This window comes from Rhineura floridana, chromosome 6 (genome assembly GCF_030035675.1).
Source record: "Rhineura floridana isolate rRhiFlo1 chromosome 6, rRhiFlo1.hap2, whole genome shotgun sequence".
NCBI lineage: Eukaryota > Metazoa > Chordata > Lepidosauria > Squamata > Rhineuridae > Rhineura > Rhineura floridana.
In genome coordinates this window covers 92,802,591-92,820,225 of record NC_084485.1, presented here as the reverse complement: position 1 = coordinate 92,820,225, position 17,635 = coordinate 92,802,591, and the positions used below count along the sequence as shown (strand labels likewise).

The 17,635-nt window shown below is 40.8% G+C and overlaps 1 protein-coding gene across 5 annotated transcripts in view; it reads left to right on the top strand.

Annotated features, from left to right (window-relative positions):
• LRP8 (LDL receptor related protein 8) overlaps positions 1-17,635 on the top strand; it is a 312,964-nt gene that overhangs the window by 32,698 nt on the left and 262,631 nt on the right. The window lies entirely within an intron of this gene.

Genomic DNA, 17,635 nt, shown 5'->3' with positions numbered 1-17,635 from the left:
GCGCAAACTCCTCCAGTTTAGCTTGCCCTCGGCTTCCCACCCATCGGTTTGGTGGGAAGAATGGCCAGGAGAATGCTCTGCGTGCATTCCAAGAGAGGCTTTGTCATCAGCGGATTTATCCTAGTGGCAAGGAGTGGATTTTAGCTAATATCCAGAGTGGGTGTTTGTGTTCGAATGGAAGGATTATATGTAATTGTTCGGCTCCCAGCCTTGATCTCTGGGTTTCAGCTTTCCTTAACAAGCTTAAAACATCCGTTGACTTGTTTCACTTTTGCAAAAATGGTCCCGTGCGAGAAACCCTGTTTCAAAGTTCTGCGATATAGATTACATCCGCTTCCAGTTTATGAATGAAAGTGCCTCTTCTGCCGGCGACTTTTTGATTGGCTGCCGGGGAAACGCCAGATAGGTCACATGGTACTGGCTCTGTTATAAGAAGAGCGTGTGTGAGGGTGGAAAGTATTGGACACTTTTGGACCTTGAACTAGCTCCCCCCTTCCCCCCCCCCGTTCTGTTGCCTCTTGAAGGGTAAGCCTCCCTGTCATTGGCTTAGGCTGAGAGGACAAGGAGGTATTGTGGTTGTGGGGAGCTGGTTTGACAATCTAAATTTTCTCACTTAACGCCGTTTATTATTGCATAGTCATGATGAATCCTTTAGGGCAAGGGATGATTAAGTTCCTTACCAGCATGTGCTAGTCCAGGTGATGATTCATCCCAGTAGATCTGTAAATGCAAATACAGAGAGGAGAGATCTCTTAGTGTGCAGCAGTTTCCTCTTCCACATTGGGGGAATGGCTTTTATTGTTGTGTGTGTGGTTGATTTACAACCAGTTCTTTCCTCAATTTCTCAACCTACTTCCAAGCTTATCTGGAGTTCCAGATGACAGAATTTTAATGTTATTTTGCATAGACATTATGTATCCCTGTGTGCAAGTTGAATTTCAGGCATTTAGGCGTCCTTGATCATGAGAAACCTTTTCTTAGGTCTGAGCTTTTAAAACAGTTGCTATGTTTATTATGTGCAGGGAAATGGAATCAAAATGCTGTCTGGAATCACAGCTATCCAGATAAACTCTAGGTAGCTAATGGAGTAAGTTCTTTAATTAAAATTTAGAAATTTGTTGTGTGTTTGGAGCCTTTTTTGTTTTATAGCCATCCACTGTTCACCTAGTTCTAGAGTGAAGAATATGCCAACCTTCCTTCAAGAAACTCACAGTAGCATAAATCTTCCTTACTCTCAACTTTTAACTTTGTAACAATCCTGTGGTTTGTTAGATAAATTAGGCTGAGAATTAGTGACTGGCACATGGCCACCCAGTGAATGTAATGGCTTAGGCTGCAATCCAATACACACTTACCTGGGAGTAAGTCCTATGGAACCCAATGGAGTTACTTCTGAGTAGACATGTATTGGATTGCAGCCCAAGTTGAGGTTTTGAACCTGGCTCTTCCCAGTCCTAGTCAGGTACTTTACTGTATACTACATTGCATTGTCATCATGTACCTATGCTGGGGTGCTTATTGAATAATGATGACATGTAAGTGTGATGGACTGTTGATTCATGCTAAATATTATGAATGGCAAGGGAGCATGAGATTAATGACGGATGAAGGAGAACATTACGCCATTTAATCTGCACAGCAGCGGTAAAATTTCTGATTTGATAGTGGAACTAAAATACCAAATGGATGGGTCTGAAGACTAATGTCATTGTTTAGGGAAATTGCTATTGAATGAAGGCTATATTTATAATTTATGAAGTCTTCAGCACTGTTCCCATAAACCACAAGTGCTCAGCCTGAGGAACTTGTGGATGGCAACAAACCGGCTTGTGCTACTTAAGCTATGCTTCTCTCTTATAGCTGAATAATTTCACAGTCTTTAACCCTGGCTAATATTCAAAGCCTAGTTTTTGCAAACAGAAGCTGAGATGGTAAACCTGTGTCAAGACTACTATTGCATAAGAACATAAGAACATAAGAAGAGCCTGCTGGATCAGGCCAGTGGCCCATCTAGTCCAGCATCCTGTTCTCACAGTGGCCAACCAGGTGCCTGGGGGAAGCCCGCAAGCAGAACCCGAGTGCAAGAACACTCTCCCCTCCTGAGGCTTCCAGCAACTGGTTTTCAGAGCATGCTGCCTCTGACTAGGGTGGCAGAGCACAGCCATCACGTCTAGTAGCCATTGATAGCCATGTCCTCCATGAATTTGTCTAATCTTCTTTTAAAGCCATCCAAGCTGGTGGCCATTACGGCATCTTGTGGGAGCAAATTCCATAGTTTAACTATGCGCTGAGTAAAGAAGTACTTCCTTTTGTCTGTCCTGAATCTTCAAAATTCAGCTTCTTTGAATGTCCACGAGTTCTAGTATTATGAGAGAGGGAGAAGAACTTTTCTCTATCCACTTTCTCAATGCCATGCATAATTTTATACACTAATATCATGTCTCCTCTGACCTGCCTTTTCTCTAAACTAAAAAGCCCCAAATGCTGCAACCTTTCCTCGTAAGGGAGTCACTCTATCCCCTTGATCATTCTGGTTGCCCTCTTCTGAACCTTTTCCAACTCTATAATATCCTTTTTGAGATGAGGCGACCAGAACTGTACACAGTATTCCAAATGCTGTCGCACTATAGATTTATACAACGGCATTATGATATCGGCTGTTTTATTTTCAATACCTTTCCTAATTATCACTAGCATGGAATTTGCCTTTTTCACAGCTGTCGCACACTGGGTCAACATTTTCATCTTGCTGTCCACTACAACCCCGAGGTCTCTCTCCTGGTCGGTCACCCCCAGTTCAGACCCCATGAGCCGTATATGTGAAATTAAGATTTTTTGGTCCAATATGCATAATTTTACACTTGTTTATATTGAATTGCATTTGCCATTTTTCCGCCCATTCACTCAGTTTGGAGAGGTCTTTTTGGAGCTCTTCGCAATCCCTTTTTGTTTTAACAACCCTGAACAATTTAGTGTCGTCAGCAAACTTGGCCACTTCACTGCTCACTCCTAATTCTAGGTCATTTATGAACAAGTTGAAAAGTACAGGTCCCAATACCGATCCTTGAGGGACTCCACTTTCTACAGCCCTCCATTGGGAGAACTGTCTGTTTATTCCTACTCTCTGCTTTCTGCTTCTTAACCAATTCCTTATCCACAAGAGAACCTCTCCTCTTATTCCATGACTGCTAAGCTTCCTCAGAAGTCTTTGGTGAGGTACCTTGTCAAACGCTTTTTGAAAGTCTAAGTACACTATGTCCACTGGATCACCTCTATCTATATGCTTGTTGACACTCTCAAAGAATTCTAATAGGTTACTGAGACAGGACTTTCCCTTGCAGAAGCCATGCTGGCTCTGCTTCAGCAAGGCTTGTTCTTCTATGTGCTTAGTTAATCTAGCTTTAATAATACTTTCTACCAGTTTTCCAGGGACAGAAGTTAAGCTAACTGGCCTGTAATTTCCGGGATCCCCTCTGGATCCCTTTTTGAAGATTGGCGTTACATTTGCCACTTTCCAGTCCTCAGGCACGGAGGAGGACCCGAGGGACAAGTTACATATTTTAGTTAGCAGATCAGCAATTTCACATTTGAGTTCTTTGAGAACTCTCAGGTGGATGCCATCCAGGCCTGGTGATTTGTCAGTTTTTATATTGTCCATTAAGCCTAGATCTTCCTCTCTCGTTACCACTATTTGTCTCAGTTCCTCAGAATCCCTTCCTGCAAATGTTAGTTCAGGTTCAGGGATCTGCCCTATATCTTCCACTGTGAAGACAGATGCAAAGAATTCATTTAGCTTCTCTGCAATCTCCTTATCGTTCTTTATCATCCAAGGGTCCAATCGCCTCCCTAGATGGTCTCCTGCTTTGAATGTATTTATAGAATTTTTTGTTGTTGGTTTTTATGTTCTTAGCAATGTGCTCCTCAAATTCTTTTTTAGCATCCCTTATTGTCTTCTTGCATTTCTTTTGCCAGAGTTTGTGTTCTTTTTTATTTTCTTCATTCGGACAAGACTTCCATTTTCTGAAGGAAGACTTTTTGCCTCTAAGAGCTTCCTTGACTTTGCTCGTTAACCATGCTGGCATCTTCTTGGCCCTGGCGGTACCTTTTCTGATCTGCGGTATGCACTCCAGTTGAGCTTCTAATATAGTGTTTTTAAACAACTTCCAAGCATTTTCGAGTGATGTGACCCTCTGGACTTTGTTTTTCAGCTTTCTTTTTACCAATCCCCTCATTTTTGTGAAGTTTCCTCTTTTGAAGTCAAATGTGACCGTGTTGGATTTTCTTGGCAATTGGCCATTTACATGTATGTTTAATTTAATAGCACTGTGGTCACTGCTCCCAATCGGTTCAACAACACTTACATCTCGCACCAGGTCCTGGTCCCCACTGAGAATTAAGTCCATGGTTGCCGTCCCTCTGGTCGGTTCCATGACCAACTGGTCTAGGGAATAGTCATTTAGAATATCTAGAAACTTTGCTTCTTTGTCATGACTGGAACACATATGCGGCCAGTCTATGTCCGGGTAGTTGAAGTCACCCATTACTACCACATTTCCTAGTTTGGATGCTTCCTCAATTTCATATCTCATCTCAAGGTCTCCCTGAGCATTTTGATCAGGGGGACGATAGATTGTTCCCAGTATTAAGTCCCTCCCGGGGCATGGTATCACCACCCACAACGATTCTGTGGAGGAGTCTGCCTCTTTTGGGGTTTCGAGCTTGCTGGATTCAATGCCTTCTTTCACGTATAGAGCGACTCCGCCACCAATACGTCCTTCCCTGTCCTTCCGATATAGTTTATATCCAGGGATAACCGTATCCCACTGGTTTTCTCCATTCCACCAGGTCTCCGTTATGCTCACTATATCAATGCTGTCCTGATTAAACGATGAAATTATCTCAGTATCAAAGATCCCCTGCACATAGAAGGGTTATAGCTTAATCATCTTACTGACATAGTAATTTTCTATGTAGAGAAATATTTTTCCCCCATGAGGGAGGTTATATGAACCCCCTGCCATCTGAAATGGTAAAGTCCAGATACTCTATCACCCAAATTGCTGTCTGTAAGAAGTAGATCTATGAGTTAATCCAGGGCTGTGGAGTCGGTACGCCAGACCTTCGACTCCGACTCCTCTATTTTTCTACTGTCCGACTCCGACTCCTTCATAAATGGCAAATGTATATTAACTAGTAATAACACATTTACTGTAGTAAAATGGTAGCATAAGGCATTTCATCACCACCACGTGAATCCAGAGCTTGGAAAAGTTACTTTTTTGAACTACAACTCCCACGAGCCCAATCTCTGGGGCTGATGGGAGTTGTAGTTTTAAAAAGTAACTTTTCCAAGCTCTGGATTCATGTGGTGGTGATGAAATGCCTTGTGCTACCATTTTACTACAGTAAATTTGTTATTTACTAGTTAATATACATTTGCCATTTATGAAGGAGTCGGAGTCGGTACATTTCTACCGACTCCGACTCCACCCAAAATTGCTTCCGACTCCATGACTCCGACTCCACAGCCCTGAGTTAATCATGTGCATCTTTGATGTGATATAGTCCTCATGTGGGGATTTTACCATCTCAGCTCCATGTGAAGGGGGATGTATTCATTCAAATGCGAGAACCATATGACTTTATTGAACTACGGAGAAAACTAATTGTCAAGCCTTATAAAAGGGAAATAATTTGTTTATATAATTTAGAACACACTGACCTAGAAATAAAGTTTTGTTGGAACACAGGGCTTTTCACCTATGCTGAATGACTACTTACTGAACAAAATCAGTTTCCAGTTGTCAAAGCTCTTGCTTATTTTTTCTTTTTTTTTTATTCTGGATAAAATGAGTTCACACCATGTGCCCCTTATTTCTAGACTGATTATTACTTATTCATCCAAGTTATTAAATAGCGGGCAGCACATGCTGAATTAGGACACCGAGAATGTCCTGCTGCAGTACCACACTTGAAGTTACAGCAAACTGAAATAGGGCATAATAACTATTTGTGGTGGTTGCATCCATTTATCAGGAGCCCCAGTTATGGAAGGTAGGGAAGTGTTTCACCCCTCCATTTTCATACCCCATGTGATGATTATTCCCAGACACCTACATTGAGCATGATTATTGACTTTACTCATTGAGTGAGCATTATTTATTAAACAAAATGAAATGGGTTTCTTTTCTTGGGCTTAATGGGCATGATCCAAAGAATCTCAGGGAACTAGTTCTCTCAGCCCAAAAGAGACGTTTGACTTGTTTATCTCGAATACTGTCTTCTTCTGCCTTGCCTGGCAAGCTGCTTTTGAAAAGGGAGCATTTCAAAAGCAGTTTGAAATCGGCCATCTGTTTAAAGAAAAGTCAAAGGAGTCACTGAGCTAGTGCAGGCCCATTTTACTGAGTCATAGGGCCAAATCAGATGTGTCTGTGTTTATTAAACACACAATTGCCCATCTGGGCTATAAAGCATGGATGAGGGAATCTACTTTTTATGATAAACAGAGTGCTCTGGGGAAGGGGGCAAAGTCTTGCTCCTTTGCCCACCCTGCCTTACCGTGCTCTGCTATTTTATGCTGCCTTCCCACTGCCCAACTCACTTCCAGTATTGGAGGCAGGTTGGAGAAAAAGCTTAAAGTATCTGAGCACAATGGGATTCACTACATTTACCATAAAAAAATTCTCCCATCCCTGTTTTATAGCCAAATGGGCAAGCGTGTGTTTAATAAATATATGTATGTCTGATTTGGTTCCTGAGCAGGCATTTGAATTTTGGCCTAGTTTACGTGTATGCCAAAGGTAAATTTTTCCTTGGCTTCAGCAAAAATTAGATTCTCCTTTATAACTTCGCTATAGTTATGTGATATTAAAAACAAAGGCAATTTTTCTTTTTCAGTTGAATCTTTGAGTATATCCAAGCACAAATCTTTGAATCTTGCTTCCTTTCTTCCCCCTGCTCTTCCTAAATGTGTCTGTCTGATTGATATAACTTGTTGCTTTGTAACCATATTGTGTGGAGGCCTGTTTTCAGGAAAAATATAAATCTGGGTCTAGTAGGACTAGAACTGGAGCAGAAGCTCTAGATTTATGTAAACTTTCCCTCTTTCTCTTCTTCCTCTTTTTTTTTTCCAGTTCAGCAAGGCCGGTAAAAGTTAATTAGTACCTCAGTAATAAATTGTTAGGGAGGAGGTAATTATTACTTCAAGCCATTTTAAAGTTTGTACTATGTATACCTGACCACCTAGGGGAAAGCCACAAATGAGCATATGTACCCTAAATTTTAGCTGCTTAAAAAAATGTTTATTTTATTTTAGTTATTTCTGCAAATAATTGGCTTATAAATTAAATTAGGCCTCGTAGGTGTAATGCTGTAAATATTCCCCAGTCTCAAAAAGAATATTGTAAATTTTCAATGGCAATAATGAGCAAATTATTATACAGCCACGAGAGTGGCTGTACGCTATAGCCAGCATGGATTTTTCACATTCCACAATGTTAAATTGAAAATACCCCCCATGCCATTCTGATGCTTCCCATAAGCTCATTTCAAAACAAAACCTTGCAAAACTTTTAGTCCTGAACTCAGAAACGCTTGCTTAACAACCCTCTAAATTTTCATGGCGATACACAAAACAGTCAGAGAGAATCAAGAGTTCAAAGTGTAAAAAGAGAGAGAGAGAAAACAGACCTCTGTTGGACTTTTTTCTGTCAGAGTTCTCAAAATGTGTTGAAATTAATTAAAAATCAGCCATGTTACAGAGTACCTTTTACTGACCTTGCCCCATATTCTGACCATCTTCTGCAGTTTAAAAGTTAATACTGTATCTTGTTCTGAGGAGGGGGGAGAAGGAATTGGGGAGTTGGTGGTACTTCTTGTGCTTCTTGAAAGCAGCCTTCTTTGAACAGGCTCTTGCTGTTCCTGTACTTCTACTTCCTGGCTTGTCTTACGCCAAAGGCATGTTAGATTTAAGGGAGTCCTTTCAGCAGTCAGCCTCAAGAAGGTCTTCCTCAGCACATTTTGCTGTTTTTGCCATATCCTTGCCTGACCTGTGGCAGCAGCCTGAGGTTTGAGGTTTGGGTAATAAAGGCTCTGCTGCATTTCCATCTGCTGTTGGCTGTAATGCAGAATAACTTAAGTTGACTGCAACCAATATCTAGTTGAAACAGACTCTTATCAATATTCCATATTAATTTGTATGGTTATTCATTGCTTGTATGATGCATTGGAACGATGAGCAGTATTTGGTTAGATGTGAATATGTTTCTCCTTTTCTAAAACTTTTGTGGTGTAGAAAGCATCATTCTACTGTCCTTGTTGTACAGAGAAAAGCATGTTTGGCACTGGGGAAATAGCCCAGATCTGTTCTGGTGGGTAATTTCAAAGAAACCTAATAGAGAGTCTAATAATTGCTCTCTTGTCCAAGCCATGAAGCTCACTGGGTGACCTTGGGCCAGTCACTGCCTCTCAGCCTCAAAGGGAGGCAATGGTAAACCCCCTCTGAATACCGCTTACCATGAAAATGCTATTCATAGGGTCGCCATAAGTTGGAATCGACTTGAAGGCAGTACATTTCCATTTGTCCAAGAGAAATCTACTGTGGCAGGTGCCCCAGGTTGGTTGGGATTTTATTCTATTGTTTAATAAGGGTTATTCCTGAGGAGAGTGCTAGCAGTGAATGCCCGAACATTGGTTTAAGATTGTCAGACATAAGTTCAAGAGAGGGCTAATAGTTGCAGAGAAGGAAGACCTTTTGCGAAAGAAAATGTCATTCTGTTGTGTTATAGCGACAGAAGAATATCTTTCTCCTGAAATTCTCTCTTCAGTCCCCTTCTTGTATTGAATCTGGATACCCTTTTATAGGCCTCACTGGTCTGGTTCAGATGTCTTGCTGCTCAACTGCCAAGCCATAATTCTGTGATTAGAAGTGTGTTATGGACTTACGCTCTTCTCTTCCCTGCCCCCTCATCTCTAGTTTATGTTAAGTATGGTTCAGTGTTACTCCTGAACCACCATAACCATCGTTAGCTTTTATACCAGCAATTTAAACCAATTTCTAATTCAGGTTTCAATTTCTGGTTTAAAAGCTAACTGTGCTTATACCAGTTCAGACATAATGCTGAACCATGGTTAATGCTAGTCAGGAAGGGAGAAGGGCATATAACCAAGGGCGGACTTCGCATGGTACTCCCAGCCATTAAATCATGATGTCTGAACCTGGCTATAGGCAAGGCAATATGGGGAATAAATGATCATGCGGGTTGTGGGTAGGAAGTGTCCCTAAGGCTGCCGGCCTATCATTTCTTGCAATACTGTGTGTTTTAGTTTCAGCATCTTCTCCTTCAGTTGCAAGAAGATGTCTTGGCCAGTTGATGGTCAGGGCAGGTCAACATCACACAACAGAGCACGAGTCTAATTAAAAACTTCAGGCATCTTATTTTCTTAAGTTGAGAAGTTTATCTTTGATAAAAGATTCACTGTCCTTGACCAAAAGCTGGTTGTAGACAAAGTACTCTTGTTGGGGAATGCATATTTGAGACATTTGTGTTGCAGAGATGGATAGACTGGGAGGGGGTGAGGGAGCTGGGTTAACTATTTCAGCAAAACTGAGTCACTTGGTGCACTCTCTCCCCTCAGCACACCTTGGAGCAGTGAAAAGGATGTGATAAAACTACCCAGAGGTCTGGAGCATATTGCTTTCTACGGGGCTGTGAAGGTTTCTCAGTGTCAGAGGCATAAAACAATAAATAGTGTATAAAACAGTTACGGGAGCAAAGGCATAGTTGGATGTATATCTCTGAAGGATATCTTTTAAATTCTGTTCTGATACCTTAGCTCTGGCCTTTCTGATTTGGAAAGGTTTGTTAATTTTTTGCCCCGCATAATAGTTGAGCTGCTTGTGAAGAACCAGGGGACTGACATAAGCAGAGAGGAAAGGTTATGGAACTGCATCACATAATGCTTCCTTGGGATAACTGGGATGGATTTTGCTCTCGCTCAATGGTTGTATAATGGCTGTTTCAGCAAGATCATTTCTGTATCTTGGTTTGGGAAAGAATTTTCAGCTGGGCCAGATTTTGTGTGTGTGTGTTCACATTGCCCTGAGTGGTTTACCTTGCCTGCAGTAGTGATTTTCTGCTTTTTAAGCACCTCTTGTAATTAACAGACTCATCTTGCCCACCAGAGAGTTTCTGAAGCAAGTTCTCAGTAGCAGAGCTTAATGTAGTTGGATGCCTTCTCTCTAAGTTCTGTTGGAGTTTTCTGTAAAACTGCTGAATTTGTTGGTGTTGGTACAGATGGCCCTTTATTTATTTAGTTATTAAACTTGTATGCCGCCCCATAGCCGAAGCTCTCTGGGCAGTTACAATAACTAAAAACAAATACAATTTAAAATACGTCTTTTAAAAACAATTTAAAACACAATTTAAATTTTTTAAAGAATATAGAACACATGCTAAAATGCCTGGGAGAAGAGGAAAGTCTTGACCTGGCGCCGAAAAGATAACACTGTTGGCGCCAGGCGCACCATGTCAGCAACATCATACCATAATTTGACAATATCAATGAAATGATGGAGATGCTCTTGAGCAAGAGGCACTCCTAATGTCAGACATTGTATATCTCTTCGATTGGAGGCTTAGTGTGGCTGCAGCAGGTTGTACATCTGATGTTTGGCCAAATTAAAAGAGCATAAGACTAGCTCTGCTGGATTAGACCAGCCTTTCCCAACTTGTTGCCCTCCAGATGTTTTGGACTACAACTCGTTGATTACAGTTGTAGTCCAAAACATCTGGGGGGGGGGCAATAGGCTGGGGAAGGCTGAATTTGACAAAAGTCCATTTAGTCCAGAATTCTGTTTCCAGCTATGGCCAATTAGATGCTTTTAGGAAGCTTAGAAGCAACTCATAAAGGAAACAGACCTCCCTGTTTTGTTCTCATCATCTGGTATTTACTAATATGCAGTTCACTACTGGCCAGTCTCTTGCCCAGAACTTCATCCCTCTGTTTGGTCACTGTAATCAGTAATGGTTATAGTTTCTTGTGACCTAATTGCTGCCAGTGTCATCTCCCAGTGATAGTAACTCATGAACACAATAGTTAGCACAATTTGTGGATGCATATAATAACTGCTGAGCTTTTATATGACTAATACAAGATAAATAGCATTGTTTTTATTCAGTTAGCATAGGCATTGTGTAGCTTCTTAGTGATACTATTTTCTACACACCTATCAACATGCTCTGACTTTGAGTGTGATTTTGTTTAGGGGAAAAAAGCTGAAAAAGAACACTGATGGATGAAAGATTTATTAATTCACAAAAACACCCACAATCTCAACACATTTAGAGCAATCTAGATCTCCTTCAGTGGAGATGCAATATAAGGTGATATTAGATGTTGCCTTGGGGAGATGGCAACTAGATGGCTTGAATTGCATTTGGAATCTGTGGATATCCTTGTGAGTTAATATATCTTCTGTTTGCTGTGCATTGTTTGGCTAGCCAGAACCAGAATGTCTATCTATCTGTCTCTGGAACAAGGGAAAAGGGTAAATTGAAGGCTTGCAAAACGCTGAATGGATATCTAGTCAGAATGTATTCTGTCAGATTATGTTCATTTTGTGGAAGATGATAGTCACAAACTTTAATTGACAATTTGCAGCAAGAGTATTTCAATAAGTAAAAAACCACAATAAAGAAAACCAGTTGCTGTTTGTTGATTGTGATGTAGATCACAGGATTAGCAAAGTCTTCAACTGAAATGCTTCTATTAATTGATTTTGTGTTACTGAGTGTGTATGATACCTTAGTGGATGTTATGATACATTTTCTGATTTAACTTTTTAAAGCAGGGGAGAGGGTTTAGAAGAAGCAGTTATCTAGCAAGTACATCAGAAGAGATGGCATGAATAAATGCTGTGGAAGTGCGAGAAATAATGAATTGTGTTCAGCATGATCTTGCCTTAAAAGGACATGTCACTGCTTTCTCTCCTTCTCTCTTCTTCTCTCTCTCTTTGTAAATACTTAAATTTACAGCCCTTTGAATTTTGAATAGAATTCCTCCTACTCCTTTTGGAGACTGGCAAATATTGATTCCTTTATCTCTTTGTCTTAGGACAAAAGGCAGGCTGGCTTCATTTGGTTTGCCTCTTTTTTAGATCACCTCCCTCATTAGGGATGTTGGCAGGAGTGCAACAGGCTAGTTGGCATTAGCATCATGGGCCAATTTTACCAGTGGTGTAACTCCAAGGAGCCTAGAGAATTCTGTTGAGAGGGGGGAAACATGGTTTCTCAGCAAAGGGCAAAATGGTTCATGGTCACACACAAAGTAGTGTGGTGGCACTTACCCTGTGGAATTCCTTCCCCTTAAATATTATTAGACAGGTGCCATCTCTGTTATCTTTTCGGCACCTATTGAAGACCTTCCTCTTTCAACAAGCCTTTAAGTTGAGTCTGCATCTGTGTTGGAATTGCTTTTTAATATGTTTTTAAACCTTTTCTTTTTTAATGTTTTTAACCTTTTTTAAAAAGATGTTTTGAAAACTTTTTAAAAAAAATGTTTTTAAAGATGTTTTGGTTAAATATATTTTAAAGTCTGTTTTTATGAAATTTTAAAGTGTTTTTAGTGCTTTTGTTTGCTGTTCTGGGCTCCTGCTCGGAGGAAGGGCAGGATATAAATAAAATCATCATCATCATCATCATCATCATATAAGTCAAGGGAGCTGTGTTGGCCCAGAGAAAAATTCCAAAAATCCACAACAGGGCAATATCTCTGTTAGGCCAACCAGTTTGTCGCAAAATGGTGTGCAAGCTTTCAAGTGCTCTGGGATAGTCTTTTTCAACCTTAGGTACCCAGATATTGCAGGAAGACCATTCCCATAAATAATTCCTAATCATTGGCCATGCTGGCTGGGGCTGATGGGAGCTGTAAGGTAGTCCAATAACATCTGGGGACCCAAGGTTGTGAAAGGCTGGACTCTTAATTAGGCTAACTGATAAACTAAAGTAGGATCATGTGGATGGGGAAAGTTGACACATGTTGAAGCCATGGAGTCTGAATCTGGTTACAGTCTCAAGATGGAATGTGGGAGATATTCAAATGATGCTCTGTGCAGGTTTCAGGTTGCACCAAAGGCTGATTCCCCCCCCCCAAAAAAAACACTAACTTTGTGCGTATAAAATCCAGCCATTACTCAGGTTCCTAGAATCCTCACTTTCACTTGGTTTCACTTCCCTAGCAGTTGATAGGAAAAAAGTTATTTCCTTTCTTCAAAAATACGATTATATTGAGAATTTTGCTGCTTTTGCTGTTGATGGCTAATAGCTTCTGCTCGTGATTTCAGATTTGTATTGTTTTTTAAGTTGTATAAGAGGGGTTAACCAATGTCATGAGCAATTGAAGGACACAACCTTAGTCTGTTTAGTTCTTTTGATTTAATTTAGAAATTTCAGCCTTGGATATTGCAGGTAAAAGATCAAAATCACAATATCTTACAAATAAAGAATGTTTAGATGTTCTTTACATTTTAGTCATATTCTTGCTCCAAGGAGCTCACAGTGGTGTCCATGCTTTTTCTTTCACCCATATTTTCCAGGATAAGATTTTAAACATGCAAAAGTTCTATCCAGTGACTTTACTCCCCTTTTTAAAAAAGTTCCAAGTTAAAATATCAGCAGCAAGGACTGTGGAAAGCCAGACCAACAACAAGCTTCTTGAGCTGAAACCAGTCATATGATTGTGGTCAAATGTGTCAGTTTGGAGCTGAAGGCTTGAATTTAGGGAATGGCCACAGAATCCCTACCCATCATTACGAGGTGGGAGGTCTCACCTGTGTTCATTCCTTGTAGTTTTCCCTTCACTAGCCCTATATAGGTGTTGTGCAATGTCTCTGCCTCTCATACATGCATTAAAAAAATCTGTAATTTTTAGCTGTAACTTCCTTGGAATGTGGTAAGTTAAAGTTCTAAATAAAGAGTTTTAGGGAATAGTTAAAGTGAAGACAGCGAATATAGAACATATTTAGCTTAATTTCTGTGCTGAAAGCTTGCATTGCTGCTTGTTTAAACATTACGAATAGTGGTATGTTTGAGCAGATATCCTAATTGTTCATGGCCTAGAGAGAGAACAATGCCTGAAATTCTCACATATCTGTTCTCTGGTACCAACATCTGTTTCTCCCCTGTGGGAAGACTCTCAATTTTATGCTGCATGTTAGGGAAGACACAAAAAATGGTGAGCCTGAACATTTGGAAAATATCCATTTCATGTTAACTTCATAAATATTTACATAAATTCAAGTACAGGAAGAAGAAACTTTTGATACAATTAATGCAAATTTCTTTTCAACTGGTTAAAAAGAAGTCTGCCAGGAATGAAAATTGCTTAAATGGTTTAGTAAACATGTTCTGGAAGTGCCTGCCCCAAGGTATGGAATTTATCAAAAAAAGTTCCATGGTGTAGAATTTACAAAATTTGCTTAGAGTGAAGGGATCTCTTACAAGGTTTCTCAAGTCGATTTCATGTAAGAAGCAATTTCTACATGAAAGTCATTTCTGTCTAAGAAGCAGTATGCAATTCCTCACATGTGATGATCCAGTGTGGTATAGCTGTCAGGAATGCTGAAGCAGGGCTGGGGAAACCTGGGTTCAAATCTCTGTCAGGTGATGAAGCTCATTCACCTTGGGCCACTCACCATCTCAACAAATGTAGACCACATTTAAGCTTATGCTATAATATATTTATTAGCCTTTAAGGTGCCACAAGACACTTTGTTTATGCTGCAAAAAAACTTAACATGGCTAAACCTGTGTACTAGGTTAGGCTAAGATGAATGAAGGTGTAGAACATCATTGTCCTCAGCTTCCTGGGGGGATTCAGATGTAACAACACATAAATCCAGGCACACATGCATTTAGGGCTGCCCCTAAGTGCTGCTGTCTGTAATTTAATATTTCTTCAAGTTTTTCCATGACAGTTGGAATAAATTCCAGACCTCTGAGCACTCTGCTGTTGTTGAATTGTGTGCATTTTTGGGGGGATTTGCAAGTGAAACTTATGAAGTCCTAGTAGAAATTGTACACATGATAAGTAGGCTGTGAATATTTTCTATAGTAATAGTATATGTGTTTGATCTCTTTTTTGATTACCTAAACAGTGCAACACTATAATATTAATCACACTAAGATCACTTTAAGATAGCCATCTTCCAGTATCGGATTACTTCTTAGGTAATGGGCACTAGAAATTAGAGGAAGGAATGTAATCCAGTAGTGGAGCATCTGCTTTGCATGCAGAAGGTTCCAGATTCAATCCCTGGCATCTCCAGGTACAGCTGGGAGAGAACTCTGCCTGAAACCCTGGAGAACTGCTGCCAGATACTTTGTACAATACTGAACTATATGGACCAGTGGTCTGAACATAGGCAGCTTCCTATGTTCCTATGACATGCTTGACACAAAGCACAATTGCAATCAAAGCCCATGATCTTGCTCTGCAACAGATTTCCAACAGAAAGGAATCCATCATAATGCCATCATTTTTGGTGAATGATCATATTTAAAAGCTGTTGATGTATAATTGGAGCCGAAACTGGGATATTTTGCACATCTCTGACTTGTAACTGGAATTGAAACTGGGATATTTTGCCCATCATCTCTAACTTCTAAAAGGTGAAATTATACATAACGTTGATATGCATGAAAGGTGTTATACGTATCAATGGCTACTAACCATGATGGCTATGTTCTACTTCCACTGTCAGAGGCAGTATGCTTCTGAATAGCAGGTGCTGGAAACTGCAGGAGGGGAGAGTGCTGTTGCCCTCAGGTCCTGCTTGTAGGCTTCCCACAGGTATCTGGCTGGCCACTGTAAGAACTGGATCCTGGAGCAGATGAGTTATTGGCCTCAGCCAGCAGACTCCTCTTTTGTTCTTATACATGGTGAATTTCTTGGTGAAATGAACATAACAGGCAGACCACCCTGGCTTTCATATAGTTTTGGGTTGTAATTACTCCATTTTAACAAACATCTGTAGAATGCTTATATTGAATCCCAGGTTTCAAGGCCAAATTCACTAAGTCGGGTCTTGAATGTTTGTTCCCTTGGCCTTGTGCAATGTCAGTGTGGCAACCATTGCATTAATTCCTTGCTGGGCTGGCCATTGAAAATGACTTCTAACACTGTATTCTGAGTGATTCTGTGCATTACCTGGCAAAGACACTGCTCTCCATCCTCCCCTAACAAAACAGGATAGTTCTCTTTTTGTCTGGTGCTCTGGGAGATTGCAATACTAGGGATTTTCTTCTGTCAGAGCTGTGTACTGTTGTTGTACCAGCTGCTGGGCTGGCTGATTATACAAGGATTAATTCTTGTTAAAACCTCCTGGTCTCACTGGACCAATTCCTTCCAGATGTGACACCACTCAGCATGCCCCAAAGAACAGTCAAATGCCATAAACTCAGATCCAGTGTCTGTCCTTCCAAAAACAGACTTACGTGGCTTATTGCAGATGCAAAGTTGGAGCTTGAACCTGTTGCTGTTTGAAAGAGAAGGCCCAAGATAAGAACATGCATAAGTAAGCATACTCAGTTGGCAGAGGAACTGAGGACGTATCCTTTTCTCTGCTGACACCTTTTATTGACAGATGCAGAACAAGAAAGTTAAAATCCTGAAGAGCTGCTGCCTGTCAGTGTAGACCATGGGTGAGGAACCTTTAGCTCGTGGGCCAATCTTGGCCCGCCAGGGGATTCAATTTGGTCCACAAGGCCATTTTGCCAAAACCACATCTACCTGCCAATCAGCTGATGTCACCCCGATGGATGGGTGATATCAGCTGATAGACAGGAGACGGGGTTCAATTCTTCATTAGTTGCACCTGCCAGTTCCCCATAGGGAACTTGTACATAAAGCCAACGCAGCAGGATTATACCCCCCGTTCATCACCCGATGAGTAGTGGGTTAAATCCTGCCCAGTTTGGCTGGATGCACAAGTTCCCTTGCTGCAGCCAAAGCAGCAGAATTTAATCTCTGCTCATCAGCTGATGAGGAGGAGGTTAAATTCTACTCAAACCTCTGCAGAGAGTAGGATTAAAGTCTGCTCATCAGATGATAAGAGAAAAATCAGTCCTGCTTGGTATCTCTCCTCCCCCTCCACTCCCCATAGGTCAACTTTGACAGGTGGGCAGGACTGCCCACTCACCAGTCACCTGAAATCACTATGATGTCAGATAATTGACAGGTGGGTGGCTTCACCCACCAGACAAAGTTGGTCCATGGGGATAGGCCAAAAAGGTCCCCTGCTCCTAGTGTAGATAGCACTGAGCTAGCTGGACCAATGGTATATGGAAGGGGACCATTCAGATTCCTATATTCATATTCTGTCCTTAGCCATTGCTTGTAGCTGCCCTTGACTTTTGTAACTGACGTCCCTCCAATATTTTTTTCTTTTTAGTGACTTGACAGACAATTCTGTAGTACTTCACATGCAATCTACTCTCACTCTTTAGCTAGCTGCTTAAACCAGAATTTATTTATTTTTTAGTAAGCTAAGACTAGCAGAAAACTTTAGTCTGATAAGTTGCATGCTCTTCAATGGGTTTTCAGCTGAGACAGAAAGTAGTGACTTGCCAAAGGCTAA